The sequence below is a fragment of the Pan paniscus genome, chromosome 5, assembly GCF_029289425.2.
Source record: "Pan paniscus chromosome 5, NHGRI_mPanPan1-v2.0_pri, whole genome shotgun sequence".
Classification (NCBI taxonomy): Eukaryota; Metazoa; Chordata; class Mammalia; order Primates; family Hominidae; genus Pan; species Pan paniscus.
Window position 1 is genome coordinate 68,143,012 of NC_073254.2, and position 6,532 is coordinate 68,149,543.

The following is a 6,532-nucleotide window of genomic DNA, read 5'->3' on the forward strand; positions in this document are numbered from 1 at the left end:
GAGCTAGTGATGCAAAGAAGCAGGCAGAGAGGACGCTGTTTTGGCAGTGGGGATTGCACGGGCTGAGCAGTATCGGCAGCACTGGTTTGCATGAACAGCACTGGCAGTGGGGCAGTGGTGGCATCCCTGGGTCCAGAGCAGGAGGCTTTAGGACATGAAGCTGTGACATGGAGGCAGCTGTGGTGTCTGGAGCTGTTGGTCTTGACCCTGGCTTCAGAGCTTTCTCTTTCTTTTGCTCCCTCCCTTTTTCTGGCCTGGTTCTCTGATCATACAGCAGAGGTTCTATGAGCTGCCCGGCACCCTTTCGAAGGATTCTTTCCTCCTTGGTTGTTCAGTTGGCTAGCTCCAGAGCTCAGCTGCTCTGCATAATAAATTGCAGGGGAATTGAGGGAGAGAAGCTGAGAGGAGACAGCCTGGAAAACAGGGAAGCATGGAGATGGTAGGAGTCTTGCGGAAGACAGGGGCTGAGCTACATCACAGGAAGATGTTGTGTGTGGGAAAACAAGGAATTACTGATGGCTGGGTGGTTGAAGGGCCTGCCACCACAAAGATGCCTAATGATTCATTTTCCACTGTTTGCATTCTGTTTCAACAAGTGCTCTCCATAGCACAAAAGTTTCAGTAAAGTCTGCTATACATAAATGCCTGGGCGGTGTGTTGAGTGGAATCAAAGAAAAGTCACCCCAGTTGGCACAGAGCAGACATGAGGGGAGAGCTGTGGCCTGAGGGGGAGTTCAGCAGAGCAGTAACTTGGAGTTAGTGGTGACAGACATGAGCCTACGACCTGGGAAATTCTCTGAAATCCTGGCAAGGACACAGAGGTCCCCCATGGCTGTGACTTAGAAAGGTCAAGCCAATTTTATGGGAGACCTCAGCTGACATCTGGGTTACACCAGTATTAATTTATCCGTCTTCACTAAGAATGGCTGGCTCAGGGATCGGTCACACGGGACAAGTGCCATTTCTCATCTTTTATGTGGAAGAAGTAATCTTTGTCTGAAAAAGGAACTGTTAGTGACTCCCCAAACAAGTGGGAGGAAAGTCTGTATTCCAAGAATTTTCTGATAATAGAAATGAAACATTGCCTTTTTTTTTTTTTTTTGAGATGGAGTTTTGCTCTTGTTGCCCAGGCTGAGTGCAGTGGCGTGATTTCAGCTCACTGCAATCTCTGCCTCCTGGGTTCAAGCGATTCTCCTTCCTCAGCCTCCCAAGTAGCTAGGATTACAGGTGCCCACCACCATGCCCCGCTAATTTTTTGTATTTTTAGTAGAGACAGCGTTTCACCGTGTTGGCAAGGCTGGTCTCGAACTCCTGACCTCAGGTGATCACCCACCTTGGCCTCCCAAAGTGCTGGGTTTACAGGTGTGAGCCACTGCACCTGGCCAAAACATTGCCTTTTTAAGGAGAAACAGAGAAATATGTTTTATTATTTCAAACACATGAGTTTTAAGTGAGAAGCATTGGCTAAGATAACTCCAGCAACAAGACAATGTGTTCAAAAGTCTGATCGAATTTTTACTTTGGAAAAATAACAATGGGTCCAATCAATGAAATAAAAACTTTGATGGAAACTGCAGCTAATTTGGTGAATTCATACAGCCTATCCCAATAGTATCTAGAAGTGCTAGTTGTACTTGTTCTGTGCTCAATATAGTTAAGAGGTTCTTGACGTAAGTGGGCACTTGCAAACCACATGCTCTGTTGTGACATTTTGGAGGCAGCAGCACCATTCTAGTGTAAAGACACACTTGCAAAGGAGAAAACATATTTATTGCAAGCACTTACACAGTATGGCATAGTTTTCAAAACATAGAAAACATGTCTAAAAAAAATCTGCATATGAATGCCAAACTCTCATTTGCTGTAGCACCATTGAAAAGTCAACCCTTAGGCCGGGCACGGTGGCTCATGCCTGTAATCCCAGCACTTTGGGAGGCTGAGGCGGGCAGATCATGAGGTCAGGAGATTGAGACCATCCTGCCTAACATGGTGAAACCCTGTCTCTACTAAAAATACAAAAAATTAGCTGGGCGTGGTGGCGCACACCTGTAGTCCCAGCTACTTGGGAGGCTGAGGCAGGAGAATCACTTGAACCCAGGAGGCGGAGGTTGCAGTAAGCCGAGATCGCACCACTGCACTCCAGCCTGGGTGACAGAGCGAGACTCCATCTCAAAAAAAAAAAAAAAAAAAAAAAGGAAAGAAAAGAAAAGAAAAGTCAACCCTTTTAGCATGTAGAAGCCTATTATTCAGAGAACCTGCTTTCCTGGCAGAGCACTTGTCTTAATAAAAGTTAGAGACTGGCTCATGTGGCCACATTGAGTTAAAATGATTTAACTTTTCCTTTTTAACAAGTTTTGAATGGTGTACCTCCCCTACCAATTGCCTTCTTCTTGTGTCTCCTTCCCTGACCTGCCTGGCTCTCCCCCACCCCTGCCCATCTCCCAGGCTGTGAAGTGCCTTCTTCTGTGCTTCTGTAATGATGTATACCTGTCTATCCTGGCACTTACTACATTTTAACAATGTGTTTGTCTCCTTCCTCGTCTTCATTTTTTTAACATCTCTATCCCCAGCATGGTGCCGGAATACTTGGGCAATGCTCCAGAAAGTCTGTCACTCTAGTGATGAGTCATTTGCTTGCATTAATGACCTTCTAACTCTGGAATTCAACAATATTGAAGTAACATTAAACAAGACCCCAAAGATCATCCACTCTTTAGTTGCACTGTCAAATTTTCTTAAAAAGGTGATTAAACGACTAAAAAATCCTTTTCACTCACTGCCCTAATGAAGAGATGGCCCCATCCAATGCTTGCCTGCCACTCTGTCCCATTTCACCCACTTAGCTACAGTCTGAACTTTGACTCTATTACTCTATTGAAGTATTTCTGCTTGCTTCACTCTGATCAAGAGCTACATGATTATGGAAGATTTATAGAAGCTGAGAAGAGATATGCAATCCCTTTTAAGTGAAACCTTAGTAATCATTTTTTATTCCTGTTCTTTTTTTTTAAGACCCAAATTCATAAAATCTTGAAACCATATTGGCTTGTGTTTATGCATGTTGAGATCAATTACATGTTGTCTTAAGATAGTTTTAAATTGCAAGAGTTATTTCTGAACAGAAGACTATATTAAAATTACATTCTTAAAGCTTGATGGCAGTCTGTGAGTACTTTCAGGCAACATAGTGAATCGTTACTACCTGGAAAACAGCTGGGAAGAGCACAATACTAAAAAAAAATGCCTCTGAGCTGCTAAAATAGATACTATAAATTATAATAATATCTATTATTCTGAAATCCATGCTTTCTCTGCATAGATGTCCCTTCATGTCCTCACTCAATGCCTTTTCACTCTTTTTTTTTTTTTTAACATGTTCCAATCGAGCTGGTTCCTAAGCAAGCAAGGAGACAGGCACAACAAGAGGTGACCAGGTAACCAGAATGGAGGAAAGCTAGTGAAAACTAAGCAGAGGAATTCTGACATCTTGTCCGTCTCAGATTATTTAGGGTAGGGCTACCCATTTCTAAACACAGGAGGACTCCTAACTATTGCCCTATGGGTCAAACTTGGCCTACAATGAGTATTTTGTTTGTCTTTTACAGTGTTTTCATTTTCTATTTTATTGAGCTAATATTCAAAATTAAGGGAGTTTTCCATTGACATATAAATTTTAGGCTTTTCATGAATCATCAAACTATCTAGTAATGCTAGGCTTGTTCATCTACATGGGAACGGCAGCTGAAGCTGAGTGGTGACTGCTCCCTTTAGATAGGGCAGTTGTTCTCTCTCTTCACAGTTTCTATCACCCACCCACGGTTTGTACTGCACCAAGGCCCTGAGTGATTTTACTTCTTCTTGCCTGGTCATGAAGGCAACTGCGTTTGCCATGAAGGGCTTCCCATCAGGGCACATTTTCTAATTGTCATACCATTTTGAAATTAGAAGCACCTTTATAAAAGTGACTTCCTTGGGTAGGAGACTGGACTAGAATATCCTCAGCAAGCAGCCACCTAACCACTTCTGGTTTTGCAATGACAGGGAGTTCTCTGCTCCACCAAGAAGATCTTCTTGCCTTTTTTTTTCTTTCTAGAATTAATAACTTGTATTTATGTAAAATCAGTGTCTCCTAAAGTATGTTCTTAGAACGCTTTGTTCTAAGGTATGTTAAAATTGATAATAAATTTTTTAAAGAATCCAGCAGTCAGATATATATATATATATGTATGTATATATGTGTGTATATATATTTATATTTATCAGAACAGATAAATTACTACTTTTTTAGTGAAAGACTTCCCAGAGCCTTTAGGTGCTATTCTGCATTGTTGATCTCTAAGCCAAGGATAAATTCTCAGTCTTTTTTCATATATATTTGATCCTAAAACTTAATTTTATGGGACTGTCATGTGGCCCAAGTATTCTACAGAATAATCTTGGAAAATGCATATAGGAATTCTTAGTTTTGTCTTAATTATTCATAAAAGTCAGTCATAAGCAAAGTAAAGCAATTTGCCCAAGAATACAGGAATTGTGGCTGTTATGAAATGGGGTTGGAATTCCAGAATACTGTCTCCTAGCAGGATTCAGTGGAGTGTTTCATAGAGTATAATGCACTGATCACTAAATTTAGGGAAATATCCAGGGATAAATACACTTGGTTAAATCCAAAATTGTGGAGCAAGAAAGCATTGGTATCCTTAAAAGAAGAATACCAATGTTAAGATAGAATCAATGATAATAAAAATACATAGTAATCATAAAAAATGGGAGACCATAAAGAGATTAAGGGAGTAATTATTGGGGTTTAGCCTTATTTTCATAAAGAGCCTTTCACATTACTTCCCTTAATGTTCACATTTTACATAAAGTATAGTATGTTATCAGCGTATTCTTTATAAAAACAAGCCGTACGATGATTGTGGTCTAATTTCCAGCTCCTTGAAAATTAAGTCCCAATTAATGAGAGATTGAACAGAACAAAACAAAATTTTACAATATCATCATTAAATTATCATTATTAAAAATCAGCAGTCTAGTTAATGATGTATTCTTTTGTATTCAAAGTTTAGTGTTAATCCCAAAAGCAATGGCAACAAAAGCCAAAACTGACAAATGGGATCTAATTAAACTAAAGACCTGCACAGCAAAAGAAACTATCATCATAGTGAACAGACAACCTACAGAATGGGAGAAAATTTTTACAATCTATCCATCTGACAAAGGGCTAATATCCAGAATCCACAAAGAACTTAAAAAAATTTACTAGAAAACAACAAACAACTCCATCAAAAACCGGGCAAAGGATATGAACAGACACTTCTCAAAAGAAGACATTTATGCAACCAACAAACATATGAAAAAAAGCTCATCATCACTGGTCATTAGAGAAATGCAAATCAAAACCACAATGAGATACCATCTCACGCCAGTTAGAATGGCAATCATTAAAAAGTCAGGAAACAACAGATGCAGGAGAAGATGTAGAAAAATAGGAATGCTTTTACACTGTTGGTGGGAGTGTAAATTAGTTCAACCATTGTGGAAGACAGTGTGGCAATTCCTCAAGGATCTAGAACTAGAAATACCATTTGACCTAGCAATCCCATTACTGGGTATATACCCAAAGGATTATAAATCATTCTAATATAAAGACACATGCACATGTATGTTTATTGTGGCACTATTCACAATAGTAAAAACTTGGAACCCAAATGTCCATCAGTGATAGACTGGATAAAGAAAATGTGGCACATATACACCATGGAATACTGTGAAGTCATAAAAAAGGATGAGTTCATGTCCTTTGCAGGGACATGGATGAAGCTGGAAGCCATCATTCTCAGCAAACTCTCACAAGAACAGAAAACCTAACACTGCATGTTCTCACTCATAGGTAGGAGTTGAACAATGAAAACACATGGACACAGGGAGAGGAACATCACACACCGGGGCCTGTCGGGTTGAGGGGCTAGTGGAGGGACAGTATTAGGAGAAATGCCCAATGTAGGTGACGGGTTGATGGGTGCAGCAAACCACCACGGCATGTGTATACCTATGTAACAAACCTGCATGTTCTGCACAGAATTTAAAGTATACGAAAAAAAAATTAAAAAAGTTTAGTGTTAGCCTATATATATGTATGTATGTATGTATGTTTTGAGGCCATGTCAAGAAAAATGGAATTATTAATACCATAATTCTTAATAATTATTACTGTAGTTACTAATAATTGCTGCTATCAGGTTAGGAATACAATACAACCATGGTGGAGAAAGTTTGGAAGCTAAAAAATATATTTGATGAAATTCTACCTCCATATCACAGGAATTATCAACATTTGTATTTATTTCCTGCCAATGTTTCTTTATGACCATTGTGTTTTTTAATGGTTATGAATGTATTATACTTATAATTTTATAGTGGTAAAATATCCATATCACAAATTTATCATTTTAACCATTTTTAGTATACAGTTCAATGGCATTAAGTACATACCCACTGTGCAACCATCCTCACCATCCATCCCCAG